Here is a 21,997-nt window from a genome sequence, read left to right on the forward strand (position 1 = left end):
CAGCTATCAGTGGGGAGGAGAGCAGAGTAATGTAGCCAATTCATAGAGGGGGATTATTAGGAGGCCATGATGGGGTAAAGGCCAGGGGGGAAATTTGGCCAGGACACCGGGGTTACACCCCTACTCTTTTCGAGAAGCGCCCTGGGATTTTTAATGACCACAGAGAGTCAGGACCTCGGTTTTACGTCTCATTCGAAAGGCGGCGCCTTTTTACAGTATAGTGTCCCCGTCACAATACTGGGGCATTAGGACCCACGTGGACCACGGGGTGAGCGCCCCCTGCTGGCCCCACTTACACCTCTTCCAGCAGCAACCTTAGTTTTTCCCCAGGAGGTCTCCCATCCAGGTACTGACCAGGTACTGACCAGGCTCACACCTGCTTAGCTTCAGTGGGTTGCCAGTTGTGAGTTGCAGGGTGATATGGCTGTTTACACGTTTAGGAGTCCCAAAAAGGAATTATTAGTCTTTGGGCATAATGTAAACGTTCTTTCCTGTGTGCTGACCTCAAACTGCGCCTCTTCAGACGTTTTATCTGTACAGCTGATGATTTCCTGCGGTCTCTGTACCGTCCATCTCTATTTTTGGAATACGTGTGTGTGGTATTAGTTGAAATGTACAGCTCCAGCATTCAGGTCTAAGCACTAGTGTTAAAAGTCCCTAGAAATAGGGTTTCATTCTTCCTTTTCTTTTCTCCTTTCTTCAGCCTGGACAACGGCTTCCACGTTTTCTCGCAGAGCTGCACACTATGGAACATCCTGTGGTCTACATCGTCGTTGGGAAACACAATTCCGGGATGTTTTAGGACGTTTATGCACTGGTCACACCTGCACTTTACATGAAATCTGTGTTTTTATTTATGTTTTGCATGTATTGCTGCTCGATTTCGTTACGTTTTCTGTGACAATGGAATCTATTTGCACACTTCTGTGTTAATTGTTCTTTCACAAATGACGGACTGATGACTTTGCAAGCTTTTCATTTTGCTTGCCTTTTGGAAGTTTCTATCTGTGATACATCGAGAAAGACCTTTATTTTTTAACATAAACCAGGAATCTTGTATGCCTACTAAATTCTGTCTCTAATAATTTCTTCCAACGACAGATTCGTTTACAGTGGTTTTCAGGTTTACTGTGTGCAGATAGGTAATGCTCTCCGCCTTCTTTCAGCGTTTATTAAACTTGTCATGTTCATGTACTGTAACATTGTGTTTTACTCACAAGGCGTTGAAAGGCCTTTAATTCATTGTCATACCTTTGTTTTATTTTTCTTCAGACAATATGAGTTTATGCAGGATACAGGAGCATTACCCTTCGTGATGTGAATAATGTTGGTGTGCGTGGAACCTGTTAACCATGCCTGTTGCAATTCTAAATCCTCTAAAGCTCAGAAAAATTAAGACTGCCCAAAAAGATATGCTCCTTTTCATTTGTTTTGTATGTTATGACAGTTTATTAATGCCACTAACCTGCAGGTTTGCAGGAATCCTTTATTTTGTATTTAGTTTCAGGCTTTATCCTTTGTGGTGTGTTTAATTTTCTCCTCTGGCTCCTCTTCTTCTTGCCATATTTTACCTATGTAATTTTGCTGACCTTGCCTCTGCTAATTAAATGGCAACCATCTTCAGCATTCTCTCATACAACTGTTGGTCAGGCTTGTATTTTAGAGGTGCTGACATTCAAATTCAAAGTAACAGGGAAATGTTAATTCCATCAAGAAAGGTAAAGAAAAGAAACACAAGGTTTCAGCTGTGGAGCCTTCTTAAGATGTGAGGGAGAGAGGGAAAGTAGCAGATAAATGAGGCGCAGGAGAAAACAAGACAGAGTAGGCACAAAGGGGTAGACAGCTGAGGGAAAATGAGCACAAAGCAGGTGAAAAACAGTGTCCAAACTCAGGTATAACAAGAGGAGATGTGTGGAAAGCCAAAATCTGCAAATGAATAATTTTGGTTTTGGGTATCTTTCTGCAATAGAAGTTCTAAAACATAAAACTGAAAGATTGTGTCTTTGATACTCACAGCTCTGACATGTTCCTTAAATGTATTAAAATTCAGACTCTTATTGAAATAACCTATGGATTACAGTATTGCCAAAGCATTAATATTTAACTAAACATCGACAAATCTAGTACAATAAATCTACTAAACTAAACTATTTGGAGGTTTATTCCCCAGTAGGATTGATAGCTGTTCTGATTTTGGGGAAGTACTGTATGTTTCTCTACCAGTGTAGCAGCACGTTTCTCTCCATCTCTGCTTCTCTCTGCCAGCAGTGGGAGCACTAAACATCTTCTTGCACTACGGCTACAATTAACCATTTTATTGCATCTCAATACACAATACAAGAAAAGTCAACCATGCAGGACTCAGACAGGGTGCATGGCTCCATTTAGCATGTTGTGGAAGGAATATTACTGAATGAAAATCCATTGTTTTGCCTCATAATTCATTCATAATATAGACAAAAGCAGGCTATTTCTGGTTAACCTTACCAGATTTTACAGTACAATAAGGGTTTTTCCTTAACTTTTGCATCATACTTTGTAAATGCATAATTATCTCATCTGATTGGTACTGTACACATGTGTACAAATTATTTATTTTATTAGCCTATTTAAAGTTAAAAAAAAAGTTATGAAACTATTTTTTACAGAGAATGATGACAATGTTATGTATTTTTATTTAATCTTTTATATCAAGCCACAAAAATGTCATTTGTTTTAAGGCAATAAATGCCTTAGAAAGACAGTTATATGTTTTTAAATGTTTTTTTTTCCTGTTAACTGATTACAAATTCTTTGCACAGTATGTAAAATAAACTTTCAGATGATACTTCAAAGTTGTTCTTTTCTATTTCTCTGTGCATATCCTGCTTCTATATGTGATTATATCTAATTTCTTTGTAGCCTGAGGGATGTTACATTTACCAAAAGGATTTTTGACACTTAATAAAAATGGAAACATATTATATACACCATATTGATCTACATTTTTGAAAACCTACACCTATATTGAGCAGTAGTGCTTCATAAAATATTGAGTTCCAACATTTAAACATTAGACTCCTTTAAGCGATACACGTAAAAATGAAATATTCCAAAAAGCTGAAAGGTTTAACTACTAAAATAGAATTGTCCAATATGCACATCATAGTATTAATATTCAAATATTTTTTCCACGCTGAAAACATCCAGCATCTACACTCATTTTTTGTATCAAGACTGATTTTGCTGGACATTGCAGTTAAATACAAGCAAAGTTAATATTGTGTGAAATCTAAGGTATAGTAACATAATGTTACTTTTTACTCCACTGTGTAATTTGAGCTTTAGAATTCTGAATCCTGCAGTTTTTAGATATTCTAAGTATTGCAGTATGGTTTTAGCTTCACGTGAATTTAATAGTACTGTACTATTTATTAATACAGCTTCTAACTACTAATTAATACAGCTTCTAAACAGCTTAAACAGCTTCCTTATTGAGTATTAATAGTTGAAAGCAAATTTACAAATATGACACAAAAAAATAGAATTCAGCAGAACTCAGCTAACCTGTGATTAAGACCTTGGGTTCTTCCAGGACAAGGGAAGACAACCACTCTATTTAGTCAGCGATTGCTGTGCTTTTATATTTGCTGAATATCAGTAGAAGGAAAGAACTCTTGTACTATTTGGATTATGTTCTGGGAAAAGCAGCAGTTTGAGACTCTAGGAAAACCAATCCAACGCTGTGAAAAGCCACAACCTTTTTAATCATACACAGTACCAGTGTAATTAAAAGCAGCACCAAATTGCCTCTTTCAAACTGCTTAATCCATCTAATTAAAATCTGCTTTGAATTTCTCTTGCTTTTAGTCTGCCATGTCTTATATTTTGTATACCTGTAATTACTGTTTTCATTATAGTAGGGTATTAACACTCTCCATAAAGAGGCAGCAGGTTGCAGTTGTTGATGTGGACTAAAGGAGTGCCGGTCAGATTGAGAGAACCTTCCTCGCTCACAGACATCACTCTTCATCTGTTCATCAAGGCAGTGTTCTTGCACAGACCTGAAGCTATGCGGGGTGGTGCCACTACTCCACTGAGCCCATCACAGTATCCATTCTGGTAGTGATGAGCCCAACTAAGCTTGTGAGAGTCCTGTAGCTACTATATATTCGGCCCAATTACAGAAATATGAACACTTTTAAAAGGTTGAGGTGCACAACTCTAGTCATCAGGAACCACAATGCAACAGATTTTCCAGGCATTCTTAAATCAACAGCTGGAGACCTTGCTGGAGCAGTTATTATCCAAATGTTGAATCCTGCATCATATTTTGAGATGTCTAAAGTCAGAGCATGTTTTGAAGTTAAGAAGGGAAGGGAGTTACACAGTACTAAGATGAAATAATACATCTTGCATACATTAAAATAATCCACTTTATTGAACTTTACCTCTTTTATATTTACAACACTTAGAACTGTGTCCATGACAGTATCTTCTTGAAGGTTAAAAGAAAAACAAGGCAGTGAAGCAGTGTAATAACCACAGTACGTAACGGAAAGGAAAATAAAAACATTTGAGCTTACGATATTTTACACGCTAGTAATATCTTTCAAGGAATCATTCAAATATATTGAGCACACAAAAATATTTCAGAGAATTTCACATCTGATGTTCTATTATTTGGTACATTAGCATGTTCTTGCGAATATCCTTACTGAAAAAGGCCACTTAGAAAAATGCACGTCTTTCAAGTTGAGGCCACAAAACTCATTTCATATTCTGAGGCCCTCTAATAAATATAACAGTTCAAAAAAGGCATATTCACACCAGGTCATTATCTTGTCACTACTATGCCCTAGTTTGAACAGCATATTTTTTGGTCCTGTGCACTTTGTCTTGAGCTTCACAGTTGCATGATGCTGCACAACGCCTAGCTCTATGTTCAGATAAAGGTTCTTGAGACACAAACTACATGAGCCCCCAGCAATCCCCACCCTCTTGGTGGGCAGAAGCTTACTTGCAACTGAAACTGTGAAAATGGGAAGGTAGTCAGAAACTGAGACAGCACTGCATGCTGCAACTGCTTGATATGAACAGAAAAATGAAGATGTGTAGAACAAGCGAAGTTCCAAGTCCTTTTCACTTTTCAATGATAACAAAGCCGCAAAAGAATGAACTGTTCTTGACCCACTGCATGTTGCTTTTGCACCCAAGAGCATCTATTAAGGCCTTGTCATGTACAAGCTTAAGAGGCCACACCACTTTTTTCTGTACATCATTCTGACTTTTAATAAAGTCTGTCTTGGGTCAAAAGAGAAAAAGAGGTAAAGCTCTTAATGGGCTGAGTGTTCTCTAGTGAACCGATTGCACTTCAACCCATATTATCACACCGCTTCAAAGCAGGATGACTGACAAACACACTGTGTTCAGTAACATTCCAGTTCTACAAGGCACAAGTCCCTGGGTAAGCCATGCCGATGTAGAATTTATGACAAAAATGTATAAAAAATCCTCTCTAACTATATTGAATTCAATAAATAGAGCTATTGCAATAGTGCCTTTGGACAATTTTTAAATATATTACAAAATGGTACTCTTAACACTCGTGTTGAATTTCCATTACCTGGCATCTCCATAAATAAATAAAAAATGGCAGAATGATGTATCTAGAAACCGCCTGAGAAGCAACAGCGGTCATACGTTGCTGTCTTGTAAGAGTGGCTCCTTGGCCTCCCCAGGTGCCAGGGGGTTGTGGGGGTGGCTGTGGGCTGACATGCTTCTTCCAGGTGCTGCTCCGCGGGGCCATGTTAGTGTGCTCAGGGATGAACAGCGCCACCAGCAGGGCGAGCAGCACAGCACATGCCCCAAACAGGAACGGAGGACCAGGGATTATTGAACTCTGCGTGGACAGAAATAAATCACAAAGGGACGGTAATTAAAAAGTGCAGAATGAAGCCCGCCAAACCCAGGATTTTTAGGGGTATTATATATCTTAATCTTGAGACATTCAATGTGCTATGTGAAATGAAATATCCCCTGAAGACGTCTCAGCAGCTGAAATGTTGGATTTACCCCTGTTTTTCAGGCTGGGATTAACCAATACATGTCTCCTTGCAGCTAACACATACCAACGCAGCTACTCACTTGACCACAGTTTAGGTAAGACTGCACAGGGGGACCATGAGAGTGTGACCTGTACCCATACACTCCACAGACATCACATTTATAACTCCTGATACCAGCTATTAGTTGGCCAACATCAACTGCAAAAAAATGTTAGTGCCTCACTAAAAGTATCTGAAGATCAACAGCAAAATCTGCATCCAAGTGTGTTAACCTAACCATTCTTACAATGTACTGCAAGTCATGAAAGACTCCTCTGGGATACTGGCATGACAGGTAACATGTCCTGCGAAGAATGATATTCCCTTTTATAAGATAGAGACAAGTTCTATGGTTACATAGAAACTGAACATCAAAATCCTACCTGTCTGGTTTCATATTTGTTTCACCATATACCATTTTGACTACATTTCACATTCCAGAGCATAATTCTGAGAGACTGACACCCAAACCTAAAGATGACGAGTTTCAATGACAATTCCATGAAGCTGGACACTGTACGTTACCTGATGATTGTGTTGAGAGTGATGTGATGATTCAGACTCAGCTCCTAGGCCACTGTTACTCACTGGGAGTTCATTAAGCTCCACATGGAATATGGAGAAAATTAACCCGTACAGCGCCGGTCCCAGGCCATTACACAGCCCTCGAATCCCAGTGATCATCCCCTGAACCACACCTTTAAGAGAACGAGACCGTCAGCCTTCCACACACCATTCACAAGAAGACTTAGGTAAGCAGAAATCTAGCAGGATCACATGAAGATACGTACAGGACAAACATGTAGGGTACATTTTAGTTTATTTTAAAAAGTCTTAACCCCCAATGCTGGCATTTAGCACAGGACAAGACATGGAACAGCCCCCTGACTAAAATTGCACCTAACCTCACTGACTGACTGCAAACATGTTGTGCTTCTCTTCACTGTCTCGCCAGTTCTAATGAGCAGGGAGAGCTAAGAACGCACAAGCACAGCACAAACATTAGATTAGCTAGTGCAACGATCAAGACAAGATCTTCTGCTCCAGCTCTCAAGGCCAAAAAGATTTCTGGGTTTTAGATCCCTAAAACTCCTAGTTACTGTATTAACAACTAATTACTAGCTTAAGCTAATTTAATTAGTTTCACAGGCCAATTTTGTGACAATCAAGAAACATACTGGATGCCCTCTAATCTAGCCATTACACTTAAGACTACTGAGCTCTCTCTTAGTGGATGGAGCATTGGATATTTATGAGCTTTTCAAACAGAACTGTCAAACCAAATGGGTGAAAGAATAGATCTGTCTGACTTCACGACACAGCTTTGTGGCATAACAGAGAAGTTGCAAGATTACAAGTACAAGAAATACATAGTGCTTTCATTTTCAGATGGATGACAGAAACCAACAGCTGAGTTTCTGTACAAAGCAACTTTTTCTTGCCCTGGGTACCTTGCTGGTCTGCTTCAGCTGTCCTGGATACAAGAGCACTGACTGCTGGGAAGGTATAGCTGCATAGCTGCAACTGCACCAGCAGCCCACATCATCCTGAGGAGAAACCAAGAAGGAAAACTAGTATCAAACTAGAAATATGCATAAAACAGCGACTGTATTTCAGGTTTATAAGATTAAATGTTTGGTTTAATAGTGACAGTACCTGCTTAATAATTTTAAATAACTCAGAATAGGACTGATATTAAAGGTTAACAAATTATGTTTGATGATCTGTGACCTACAGTGTCTGTTAGGAAAAGCTCCTGGGTTTTCTACTCCTACAGAATACAAGGCACATACCAGGGTTCTGATCCAAAGCCGTACCAAGCAAGTTGCAGAATCTGGAAGCCCAGGCCAAGTAAAATAGTGTTCTTGTTCCCAATGGACCGCATCAGTAAACTCAAGACTACAGTCTGTGAAGATAAAGAGGCAAGAAATCAATACTTTTTTACCTTGTTGAGCCACATGTTTGCTGAGAAAACCTCATGTTTTACCTGTGTTTCAGTGTTACTGCTCTGTGAGGAATGCTAAACTGAAGCTATGATTTCATTAAAGAGAACCTCTTATTGCATCCACCCCTGAGAGGGGGGAGAAATACACATTCACTTGTTCTCAGTTTCAGTTTGACGTTTTGGTAGCTACTGTAGTGCACTTCCTGTTTTTGGTTGGGTAGAAAGTGTGCCTGGGACAGATTCTAACATGGAACCTGTGACACTGTTCCATTTCAGATCTCTACTCAGGTTTGCTGGTTAACTATTTAGGAGACGACTTCTTTGCCAAAAGCTGGGGGAAGCTTCATCAGCCTCTGCCGTCAAATTGCTCTGTGGCGCACAAGGTGTACAACGTGAAGACTATGCAGCTGCCAGAGGCCAGGCCTTTCAGCATCATGGTGGACCACTCCAAGTGGTGTGTGACGAAGGGTGGGGGTCAGCACTGGACCTGCATCGCGGACACGAACCGAGAGATCGGTCAAACGAGAAGAGGAGGCGGGGCTGTGTGCACAAGCAGGCCTGGAGTGTGGAAGGCCTTCCTCACAGTAGTTGACACATTTGAGGACTGCCAGTAACACGTGGCTGGCAGAAATAGACAAAGGGCTGTTTTTCAAAATTTACTGCATAGTTTTTCCAAGTCAAAGCAAATGGTGGTAAGTAATATGTAAGAAAACTCTGCAGTAGCTCAAGTAGGTAGTGCGTCAACACGCATAGGCTGCAGAGGAACAAGTAAAGGTTTATTCCATGCTGAAAAGAGAAGAAAAGAAACTCAATGTTTCAGCTGTAGAGTCTTCTTCAGGTGTCAGTTCTTGTTTCTTTTCTTCTCTTTTCAGCATGGAATAAACCTTTACTTGTTCTTAAACTATTCAGTACTGACCTTAATAGCAAAAGTGAAATGTATTTAGAAAGGATATTTATCATGAGAAAGTCATGCATCTAAAAAACATTTTTTAAATGAAGTACTGAATATATGACCCTCACTGTTGCTTAAGATCCAAAAGTCAGGAAACAACTTTGAACCTATACAGTCAAAGCCTAAAGTGGAGGGGGGGAAAAAAGTCAAATTATTTTTGCTGAGGCGATATACAATTATTTCAAATCATAAAAGTACATTCTGTTTGTGTTTCTTTAAAGGCTTGTTTGTAATAAAAGTGCTGGATCTGACCTGCCTTCAATTATTCCTGTGGCCCCATTAGGCAGTTCGTATCAAGCACATTATATTGATACTAGTATTCCTGTTCGGCACATATCTGCGACTTCTGTTTCTGTGGATGCGGCTAAAGGGTTTGTTTATCAGGAGTAATGACATCGCGCAGTTTAATAATGTAATGGTTATGCTGTATTTTGATTTTATGACTCAAATCCGACTCCTTGGAGTTAACAGTATACACCCATGGATAGGTATATCCAACTACACGTGTGTATTAGCTTTCAACGCTACACTTTTCTCAAAATATGGCAAATCCAAGTGATCTCCAGTGTCTTTTAAACATAATCATTCAGTTTGTTTTCACAGCAGTTTTGTAATAAATTAATAGTGTAATGCTGACAGCACTTTACACAGAAACCACGCAATGGATGAATATTAAATATATATTTTTACTAGCTAAATCAATAACACCACAGACTACGTATTCCAAAACACAAGACAACCTATGCTTTTCAGAACAGGTGGTTAAGGTTAAATAAAAACAATCACCACATCTTCATATACAGTACAGTTACTACATTATTGATCAACTTGAAGCATTGGATTTTATGACTGTTTACTCTGTGGAGCTGTCCACTTTGACTGGCTTTGTAATAGGCCTGTACAGTTTAAAAGAGAGAGTTTATGGTCACATTTCTATAAAGAATAAGGTTACAGTGCCATGCTGGTGTTTCGATCTGGTAAGAATATCTTAATTCTATTAAACCTTCCAGCATTCCTTAACGATTTACTGATTTTTAAGTCAAAGGCCATACGCCTAGCTGAAGTTAAAAAATATCTGAGGAACTTAAACCATTATCAAGATGGCACTTGAAAAAATAGGAATGTCTCTAATGTTGGGTAGTATTGAGTTTCCCCTTGAAGTCTTGATTTTCTGACCTGCTCAATGCCTATGACCTCACAGTGATGTCACTCACAGTCGTGTTCTTCTCCAGTGGGTTATCTCTCTTTTATAAGCTCAAAGCATGTCAAGAGGGGAAAGACTCTCTCTCATGAGCATGTCAGAGGAGTTTGTGCACATTTCCTCACCCTGTTTCAATTGTGTCATTTTAACCTTTGCTAATCCGATAGGTAAATATTAACGCACATATAAGCCGTGCCCGGGAATGTAGACAGTGGAAACTGAAAAATGAACTTTTCATGGCACAATTTACCAATTTACACTATTTTAGACAATAGTCTAGTTTTTATATAAATAAAGGTAAATGTAAAGGTGCTTTTTTTTCCTGCACGAAACTGTCTTTCATAATGTAATATTATGCTGTGGATTAAAAACAAAAGATTCTTTAAGTATAAGTTGTTATAATTAAATGCCATTGTATGCTATATTCGTTTATAGCAGTGCAGATGGGTAGCTGTGTCAGCATGCGTAGTCTGTAAAGGAACAATAGGTTTATCCCATGCTGAAAAGAGAACCGAGAAAACACAAAGTTTCGGCTGTGAAGCCTTCTTCAGGTGTGTCTCACAGACCTTAAGAAGGCTTCACAGTCGAAACATCATATTAGTTTATAGCTGTATATTTAATTTGTAAAAAGACGTTTTTGAGCAAAAAATATGTATTTCTAATATCACACTTAAAGAGGGAGTAGAAACTCCATTGAAACAGATGCCCACAGCCACAATTTAACGGCAGCTGATTGTCAGAGCCACCTGAGAAGTGACAGAGAAAAGCCTAATTTCGCAGGGAAATGGTTGTTCTCTTTGAAAGATTCAATTGAATATATGGAATTAATATTCTGTTTGAATGTATCTCATGAATGCTGTTAAATGATAGTACCTACACAGTACTAACTACATGCTTCAAGACTAACATTGAGCAAATTAAATTCTAGAGGCTAAATACTGTATGCAGTACAGTGGGAAATATTGAATTGTTTTGGGAAATAAAAGACAAATTATATTTACAGTGACTACTGTTCAGGGGATAAAGTGAGCTCCTGAAGTGATTATCCAGAAATAACTAATTTATATACCATAAATATAGTGTTGCCAAAGCAGGACAGTTTAGTCCAAAAACCTACTGTTCCCCCTAGTGGAAATCTAATGTTTGTACCGCTTCCCTTGTGCTACAAGAATATTTGCCAGTATTAAATGATCATAATGTATCTCTTCCAGGCTAAAATAAGGTCACTAGTCACTAGTCAGCTAGTAATAATAATAATTAATAATTGCTTACACTTATATAGCGCTTTTCTGGACACTCCACTCAAAGCACTTTACAGGTAATAGGGACTCCCCTCCACCACCACCAATGTGCAGTATACACCTGGATGATGCGACAGCAGCCATAGTGCGCCAAAACACTCACCACACATCAGCTGGGAGGAGAGCAGAGTAATGAAGCCATTTCATAGATGGGGATTTATTAGGAGGCCATGATTGGTAAGGGCCAATGGGAACTTTGGCCAGGACGCCAGGGTTACACCCCTACTCTTTTCGAGAAACGCCCTGGGATTTTTAATGACCAGAGAGAGTCAGGACCTCGGTTTTTGGTCACAAATCCGAATGCAGATTATGTCCAAAAGAAAGGATAATCCTCTTGCAACTAAACAGATAAGCAGTATAATTGTTGATGACTGTAATTTTCTTTGCTCTCACACTGCAACAGAAATGAAGAAACTGACCTCTGGTAATTGCAGAGCCCTTCTCCACAGCATTGAATTGGATCAAGTGATTAGACAATGGATGGGTAATATTCCATGTGTCATGCTGCTGTGACTGAGAATATTGAGGACAACACCTGTATAACTATAAATGGCTACAATACCATAATTTACCATGATTAAAATTGCATTTCTACACTTCTTTTCCATCCCAAAGGATCCCAAAGTCTGTCACGCATTGTTCACCATTATACCAGCAGTTCCTCGGAGCTACAGATGAAAAGTGGTTGAAAAGTGAGAAATTTCTTTACCAATTATTTTAAGGAAAAACTTAAAGCTAAATACTGTATGCAGTACAGTGGGAAATATTGAATTGTTTTGGGAAATAAAAGACAAATTATATTTACAGTGACTACTGTTCAGGGGATAAAGTGAGCTCCTGAAGTGATTATCCAGAAATAACTAATTTATATACCATAAATATAGTGTATTCATATAAACGAGGATCTTAAATAACCAAGTATGAAATTTAAAGCACGGCATTGCTACCGTACAAATACCTTCAGCCAAACCGAAAACAACCAGAACGCATCTCGAGACTGAGGAATTAAGAACCTCGTGAAATGGCCGTTCCGCTGTGACGTCATCCTACCGTCGCACCCAAAATGATGTCTGTACGTTTTCAATCCCTTTCTGCAGCTACCCAGCTACAGATACCATCTTTCCAATTTAACAGCTTCTTCCTGCATATTAGGTGTCGTTTTAGACATATCTAGAAAAGACACATACAGACACATCAACCGCCAAAAAGCAAGACTGGGCAGAGAGAGGGTGTTTTCATCCTTATTTCACCGGTGAAGCCCAACTGAAAGGAACTAGGAGACAGCAGAGTGCAAGAGTAGCATTATAAAACGCTTTAAAAAAAGGGTTTATAAGACTATAAAACCTACTGTATATACAATATACTTCTATAGGAAATTAAGTCTGAAGGTGAACCGGACCCCTCGTCACATTACGAACACTACAAAAAGTAGTTATTTTTAGGATATTTTCTTCAGCAGCTCCACTTGCTTTCTATAACAAAGTTAGGAAATGGAAGGGCACATCGCAGTAGTCACTGAAAACTAGGTCTTGATATACAGAAAAAAGATATAGTTTTTAAATATAGTACAGTTGGAGATTTCCGTATGTACTGTGGCCACTGTCTTGTTATGTTGCTCTGTACAAATGACTAATCAGTCCGCGCTTTTAAAACAAGTGTTTATTACTTTGTATTATTATTATTATTATTATTATTATTATTATAGGTGTAAATTATTAAAAGGCAAACCGTGTGTTATATTTTGGGGTCTCTAGGCTCCACTGGCAGAGCCAGACTGTTTGGGACGTGTGACCACACAGGTTTGATACCGTGAAGGCTTTGAGTTAGAATGGCGACATTCAAATTAAACATTAAATCGGACATCGCCTTTTTGTCTGGATTTTCTAATTAAAACCTAATTATAAATATATATAAAAAAACAAGTCCGTCCTGGGACGAATACTGTAGCTTCCCTGCTGCAGCTTTTAATGACGTCTTTACTTAACTTGTACATGCTGGATACGTCAGATAAGGCAACTGCTTTGCAGATCTGACGTTATAATAGACAACATTTTGGTTATACAGTGGTTTATGCTCAAGTCCGAATTATACAAAATAAAGTCTAAACGCTCACGAACACGACGGAATTGTTTTCTCAAAATAGATTAATTGATTAATGGATTAATGGAACGAGATCAGGGTTAAAATGGAGAGAAAGAAACCGGGATCTGGAGCTGTGAGTGTACTATCCATACTTTTAAATATTTGAACTTTTAGGTAGTGAATCGTAAAAAAATCAGCATTAGTTTAGCTTTAAAATGTAAGGTTTAGTAAAACAGTTAAAACGTACACCTCGTAGTAATATTTCTAATACTGTTTTAAATGCTCTAGAAGGTAAAATAAATGGAACGTGATTTTAAAAATTCCAGCTATGTGTTCTGTATTTTATGGGAATATACGTACTGTACTTTTCTTTTGTTGTCTTAAAATGTCTCGGGTGAGAATATGCCTTCCCAATCTAAAACTCTAAACAGACTTAGAGAATCAACTCGTTTGTGCAGAAGAAAAAAAAAAGAATGTTATGAACTGATTTAGCCCTCTGAACACCCTAGGGTAACTCTTCTTACCTATCTATAAAAAGATATGTCAGGAACCGTGGCCCTTAAATGCAGGGACTGCTTTTAAAAGTTAGTTTTGTAGCTGATTATGCCACCTAGCAATTCTAACGACCTTTTCCCCCAGCAACAAGTTCTTTTTATCTTCCAGAACCACTAGTGCATCCACAGACCAGAGAACACAGTCATCCTACATAATTTCCATTTGTATTACAGTACTTTGCAATTCCAGTATCTATTATAGCCTAATCCACAGAACAAATATTACAACTTATCCACCAGAGGTACTTACTTACTCACAGAACATATTGCAGACCAGCTCAAGAGCCCCATTTGACCCCAGTTACCAAAACCAGAGTTCCAAAGGAAAAGTCCAGCTGCAAATATTCTCCCAAACCCAGCCCCAGTTGGAGACCTGGTGTGCCTGCTTCTGTCATAGCAAAGAAACTCTGTGTAGTCTTAGGGATCCTCCTCAGTCCTGGCTGAGTCCGTTTTTTAATATGCCCCCCCCATTTGTCTCTGAGTCAATTTTTTGAGTAGAGAGGGGAGGAAGACAATGCTAAAGCCTTCCTCCCTTGCTCACTGTAGAGAGTCCCTGGTGTCCAAACCCTCTCCTGGGTGCTGTGGTACAAATTGGTTATTCCTGTTTCTTCTGTTTCTGTGTGCTCTGGCTCTGTCACTGGGGTTATTAAAGCCCCCCTACCTTTCTTTGGGGGGGGGTTGATAGTTTTGGGTGTAAGCAGAGCTAACTTCTTGGGGCTCATTGATCAAATGGCTATATACAGATGGCCAGGTGTAAGATTGCTCTAGAACATTCTAGATTTTCTAGAATTGTTATGTTCTAGATCTACCTCCTCGGTCTGAGGCTCGGCTAGGCCAGTTTTGACATGCCATGTGTCTTCTCTGAACTGTGTGGTAATTAACAATGTTTGCAATAGCATCTTTATCAGTAGGAAGCCCCAGAACAAAGAAAGACACATATTACCACCCTCATTGAAGTCACTGGTCATTCTATACAAACTTCTATGCAAAGTCAACATTGTCCTTGATACCTGCTGTTGCCCCCACACCCATTTTATTTCACTCTGTGACAGATGAAATCATTTCTGCCATCAGCTCTGCTTGTTTTTTCTGGCGTTTTGGCTGTGGTTCTGTGAGGTATGATAGCTATGTTCTGTGTTTCAGGGCTGCTATACCATGCTGTATGCACTGCAGGGAGAGCAGCAGCTGTTGGAGAGACCCATCGGCACTAAACTGCCGTTAATCCCAGGGTCTAAACCTCAATTTTGCAGGACTGCTCTTTCGGAGAAAGTAAGTGTAACCTAAAATGAAAAGCATGAATACATTTATTCTTATTTAAATCCAAACATTTAAATTGTAAAAAATGACATGTTTATTCATGGTTTTCTTTCTTTTTAAGGGTAAACCAACATGTAAAATTGTATAATATGAAATGATACCTGGGACACATTAACACATTTCTGTGTGTGTTAGTATAATGTGGTTGCTGTAATGATAAAACTGTAAGCAAACTGTCTTCCCTTGACATCTTTGTGCATATAACATCAGGAGTAAGGTTATATATTTTTCTAGACGCAGTATATTGATCACATTATTGAAATTCAGCTGTACTGTATGCCTTAAAGCTTATTGTGCTTACTGTCTTTTTGCAATGTAGTCATTTTTAGTTGGCTACAATGACTGAGAAATTGGAATTTGATTTTCAAGAACATAGAAAAAAATGATAACAGCGATTCTGGAGTAGTCTTCCAAGAAACTGGCGACAGCCTTCGGAGGGGGGAGAAAAAAAACATTCTCATTTTTATGTTCAGAAACATAGGGGGATACATATCTGTGTTTACCTATACATATCATGTTTTAATAAAATACTTACCTTCTATTTCAGCTGCACCAGCCATCTCCTGACTTCACTCTGACTGATCCCCACGGTTTCCTTTTGGATTCGAAGTACAACAGCCTCCATGACCCCCACCTGCGCACCTATTACCATCGCAAGGGCATGCAGGAGTCTCTGCAGAACAGAGGCTTAATCAATGAGCAGAAGAAAGTAAGGCTGTTTGGAGTTTGTGCAAAGAATGAGGCTTTTTTGGTACGGTGAAGGAGTGAGGTGTTGTCAAAAAAAATAGACCAGGTTCTAGCTCATTTAGCTGTAATAGTTTCCAGTAGCGTGATTTAACTCATGTCTGCACTCCAGCATAGATGTATTCGGTGGGCAGGCCTTTGGTTGTAATCAAAGCATGTAATAGTAGATGTAATCAAAGCAGGCCTATGGTTTGTGCTAAAGTCCTTATGCTCAATAGATATTCAAACACAGAGTACTTGACTGTGCTCTAGATTTGTAAAATAAAAATAAAAACATTTAACCTCCTAGACAGTACTTGAAACATGTTTTGTCTGTTTTCAGGTCCTCTGCTCTTTGAAAGAATACAATCAATATCATAACTACCTTAGCAATGTGAAGTTGCAGTATGACAAAAATTATGTGACTAAACAGGTAAGTGTGATGTTTTTAAACAACCGTCCATCTGATTCTGACTCTTCATCATAGACTTCTGCCTTTATCCAGCCCGCAATCAGTAACGTTTCTAGATGAAGGCTTCCATAAGATCTCTCCATTATGCACTTTTGAATATACTGCTGTCATCATGTCATCTTCAAGGAAGTCTCTACCTTGACTGTGTTTGTATTCTAAGGATCAATTTCAATGTTTTCTTTCAGTTTCTTCTCTAATTGCTATGAAGCTCATTTCTGTTTTAGTGTTTTGACGCTGATGATGTTGTTGCTTATGTTTGTCACTGCTCTAGCCTATTTTAGCTTCTTCTTGTTAGTTCAGCCATACTGTACATCTTTTCATGATACTTTGTGTTGTTTATAGCCCATATAGTCCTTTCTGCATGCAGGATATGGGTTTCATATCATAAGAATAGTTACGAATGAGAGGAAGCTCTTTAGCCTGTTTGGTAATTACTTGTTAATTGGTCTGTGAGTCTCATCCAGCTGTTTCTTGAAAGAAGTCAGCGTTCAACAAGCAGACTTGACTGTGAGGATTTTGAATATTTGAAACAGGTCGCCTTGTAGTCTTCTCTGTTCACGATAACAGAGTTAAAAAAAGATAGTTTTTTTATTCATTGAGGCTGGGCAATATATCTGGATGTTTTTCTTTGTGGTAAACCACTAATTGTACCACCCGAATCGGAGCATTCACTGCTTATCTGTACTGCGCTGTAGACTTTAATCCATTTTCAGTGCAAACAAATGTATTTTTCCAAACACATGTTAATACAGGCAGCTTTTGTGTGTAGTCCAAAACAGAATTTATAAGTCTTCTTTGCCAGACAAGGCTGAAAAACGACTTGAACTTCCATCCATCCCTTTCCATCCACGTCATCTAATCTAACCGCCTCATCTAAGGGCTGCAGGGAGCAGGGGCCTATCCCAGAAAGCAACGGGCTTAAGACGATATACACCCTTGACCAGAATTAAGTCCATTGCAAGACACACACAGACACAAATTCACTCTAGAACCAATTAGACACCTTTTTTTCTACCAGTATAGTATGGCTTTGGACTGTGGGAGCAAACCAGAGCAAACCGTGAAAAACCCATGTGAATATGGGGAGACCATACAAACTCCACACAGACAAATCACCTCAGGCTCAGAATAGAGCCCCTGGCCCCAGTGTTGCGAGATAACAAGGTTAACCACTGTATCCAAGATATACATCTTAAATTGAAATGTTTAGATCAACAAACTACAGTAGCTCAGCCTTCACTCTTATACATATGCAAACACATTCTATCGGTGTGAGTTCAAATTAAAAATCTAATGGAAAAAATCAGTGTTGGTTTTGAAGTGCACACTCGGCTATAATAGTGCTTAGGAGAACCTTGCAATGAAGGGAGTGTGGCACTCTAGCAAAAGGCTGTGCTGGCTTTCAGAAAACAATAGTGAAGTAGTTCTTGGAGCTCCAGGAGCAGAACGAGATTCCCAGGGATATCAGCTTCACCGATGTGAGGGAATGGCTCCTTGAGGAAGGATCCAAGAATATTTCAGACCAGTTTATGGCTAACAGAGACAGGTAATAACATATGGAAGCTCCTCACTCTTTAACAGCAAGTTCCTGCCTTTTGGATTCCTGATTTGTTGTATTTGTATCACATTTTTTTTTGTTTCGCTGTAAATATGTGTAAATATTTTACTGTTATGCTTAAACATTAGATGTCAAGAATACAACTGTAAGTAAAGGTTTGCCTTAAGTTAATTAATTGTGCAAGCAAGTGGAAGTCTTGACTGAGTCAAAGTTTTCCAAAAGATGAACATTTGCTCTACGGAAATACCACATTCACAAATTCCTCTGCTGCTGTCTGACATTGCCTTGTGGATTAAGCTTTCTTTTCTGTTGTTGTTTATGAAGGCACCAGGCAGGAGCTCCGAAAACAGAGGAGATATGCAGTGGTGAAATACAGCGTATGAGAGGTCTGCAGTACAGCAGACAGGATGAGGTATGAGAATACAGTTTGATTTATTTTGACCCAGGGCTGCTCCCGGTCATCACCTGGATGACAGATCTTTAATAGCTGGTTTCCTTCTGCATCTTAAACTGATTAGAGACATTTATATCCACTCTGGCAAGTGACCTTGTGACACCTCTGTAAATACAGCATGATTGGGGAGCAAGCAAAAGATAACAGGATCTCTAGCATAACTGTTTTAAAAGATGTTCTCTTTCTGACAAGTAATTAAGCATTTTATGTTGCAAAATGCGAATTAAAAAAATTCTCTCACCTTATACTTTATACGCCTCTTCCAGCCGAACAGATTTCTGCAGAGTGGATACCCTTAGTGAATCATGTTACTGTATCGTCACACTTAGACTTCAGACACTTTTCATACGCTTTTATGAATCTTACATTCCACACTGTAGCTTAACTCACTTTTAAAACACATAGTTTATTCACCCCTTTCATTGATTTATCAGCTTTCAAATCACCAGCATTATCAATATATAGTATTTAGCCTCATCGGTTTTCTACATCAGTTTAATCATGTTTCTTGTTTTTTTTCACATTCTCACTGTACATTGCTGTATGGTATGTTATTTTCCCAGTTATTTTGTCTTTGGGCTTCCCAGACCACATTCAGCTGCTGAATGCTCCTAATATGCTGAAAAATGCCCAAAAGCCTCAATTGCTAGATTGTAAAAAGGGGAGAGATTCAGCTCCACATGATCTAACAGAATCCTCAATAATTAATGTACCACCTATAAGCAGGTGACATATATAAATATAAATGTCTAGTAGCGTAGCTGTTTTGTGCTCAACACAATCTAGCTTTCTGCTGTTTCTCATCTGCTTTGCCTTTTCACTGACGGCTCTACAGATGTGGAAAATCAGAGAGAGGGCTTTACATATGAGAATAGAGGAAGATGCCTGGAGGGAGGTGCGACAGGCCCAGCTGAAGAAACAGACCAGAGCTAGAAGGCACAAAAAGTTACTGGAGTAATGAATGTTTGGATTCATCCTCTTAAGGTGAACTTTTCTTCATGCAAATTCCGGACTTGACACTGACCTTGCAGGTATATTTTGTTGTATTTCCAAGATGACCACCTATAGGTTTAAATTAATAACCTAAACGAATACTTTTTGGATCCTCAGTGACCACAATGAGCATGGTATGTTGGCACCTCATTCAATTCATGGTTATAGCACTGCATCTCCAAAGCCCATGGTTTATCTCCAGCCTTGGGCACCTGCCTGTGGGGCATTTATTCTGCGTGTTGTGGATTTTAATTCCATGTAACATCCCAGAGACATGCTGCTTTGCATAATTGGCTGTTCTAAAGTATCCCTCAGGGGTATCTCCCCAAGAGGATCCAAGAGGGTGGTTGATGATCTCTCCTCTTCATTACCTAAGCATTAGAGGAGAGACATTGCTGCTTCAATCTCTTATACCCAGCCTGCAAGGTTCTGAACTACACACAGAGTCTTTCATCCAAGTAATGTTGGACCCAGCCTTTCTTCTTCTGAGCTCTGACCAGACCCAGCTTCCCAGCTTCAGGGTGCTGTAGATTGAGATGAGATCGGAGTCTCCTGTAGTTTTTACTTGAGCTGGAATTTCAGTGGTGCCCAACAGCTTCTGTCTGATACTAAATTAAAATGTGACCTTATGGACGGGAAGTTTTCTACTAGCAACATGTTGGGTTGCAAGCTAGTTCATTTGTCATTAAATACTAGAGTAATGGAAAAACATGTGCTTTTTAATACAAGATGTTCAACAATGAGATGGACCTTTTCATCTTTTGTTGAGAGGCTTTCCTTTTTCTTTAAAGAATAGCCACTTGTGAAAGGTTTTCTGTCATTCTCAGGCATTTGAATTATATGAAAGGAAGGTTGCTCTCCTGCAGCAAAAGCTAAATGAGAGTTTACAGGAAAGGAAGGATTTTGAGAGAGAAATGCAAGACAGTATTAAAAGGCAATATTTTAAAGAAGTACTTCAGTCTGGAAAATAGGGAAAGCTTCTAGATCCAATATTTTGCAGTGGTACAACTGAGATTTAGTTCACAATTTAATGTGTTTTAGTTTGTTGGCCAGAGGGAATGATGCAGGTTGACAACATATTGATCTAAACTATCTGAAAGGACTATTCAACTAAAAGGATGTTTTCTCTGTGGCACAGCTTCTACTGAGATCGTTAGCACGGAGAAAAGAGATGTTACCGTTGCTAATGAGAAGAGTTTTAAAATCACCAAAGGTCAGTATTTTAATTTGTTTCTAGAAAAAATAAAGGTTTTGAAAAACGTTATGTTTTGACAAATTTTCCAATGCAGCTGCAGAGAAATTAAGTGGGTGCTGATATTGGGTGAAAGATATTGTGAAAGACAATGGAACATATAATCCAAAAAATCAGTTTAATTAAATTCAGTTTTATTTGTATAGCTTACTCAGATAAAAACATGTCAATTGTTTTGTGTCATTTAATCAATATTAAATGATTAATGCACAAGTGTTGGGTTTTGAAAGCTTGGTAACATCTACTGTTAAGGTTGAGGAAGGTTCCAATTAAGTCTGGGGATCTCTGGGCAGCCATTGTGCCACAGTCTGGTGCAGTAAAATTGTTGTGAGCTAAGGTGTGAAAATTATTTAAATTATATGGGTAAACAGATAAATAAATCCTAATCAGCATCCTAATTTTATCTATGAATAAATACATGTTTTCTGCCTTTTTTGGATGTTAATTGGATTGATCACTTTTTTTATGCATGCCATGAGAATTCTAATGCGACAATAATTCTTTTCTCTTGGGTCAGTTCATATTTCACCTGACTCCACTGAAGAGGTGACTACTGATTCCAACTGGTTTCATGAAGTCCCTCTGATCAGTCAGCTGTCTGATGGGTAAGTCCTACATGCTGCAGTTGTGGTATGTTAAGCATCAGTGCGTACAGAAAGTTTTTATTTTAATCATTTTAGTATGGTGATGTGTAAATGTTTAAAGAGGAACTGTTTTCTATTTTTAACTCACTTCCCCAGCTGCGTTCGTTAAATTGCTTTTTCTCTCTTTGCAAATGCATGAATCAGTCTGTTAACAGTACAGTACATGTGCACATTTTCGTGTTAGCTCATGTGCATTTTTCCAAATCCTAGATATAGTTTACCATAGACTGGCTTTGTTGTAATGACTAGAACATTGACTTTGAATATTGATATTGACAATGACTAGAGCAGCAGTCAAAATACACTAACTGAACCTTCGCAAAAATAAACTGTTGTATTGTACTTATGTATAACTCTGATCATACTGCATTACAACAACAATAATAAATTAGTCATATTAAAACACATTTCTATCATAATAACAAACAATATGTTGTGGCACCAGTATAAAATGTGAAATTTA

At 38.7% G+C, this 21,997-nt stretch overlaps 1 pseudogene; it reads right to left on the reverse strand.

The window, feature by feature from the left end:
* Positions 1 to 4,397: 4,397 nt before the first annotated feature.
* Positions 4,398 to 8,001, reverse strand: LOC138241143 (hippocampus abundant transcript 1 protein-like; annotated as a pseudogene).
* Positions 8,002 to 21,997: the final 13,996 nt, after the last annotated feature.

The sequence above is a fragment of the Lepisosteus oculatus genome, chromosome 9 (genome assembly GCF_040954835.1).
Source record: "Lepisosteus oculatus isolate fLepOcu1 chromosome 9, fLepOcu1.hap2, whole genome shotgun sequence".
Classification (NCBI taxonomy): domain Eukaryota; kingdom Metazoa; phylum Chordata; class Actinopteri; order Semionotiformes; family Lepisosteidae; genus Lepisosteus; species Lepisosteus oculatus.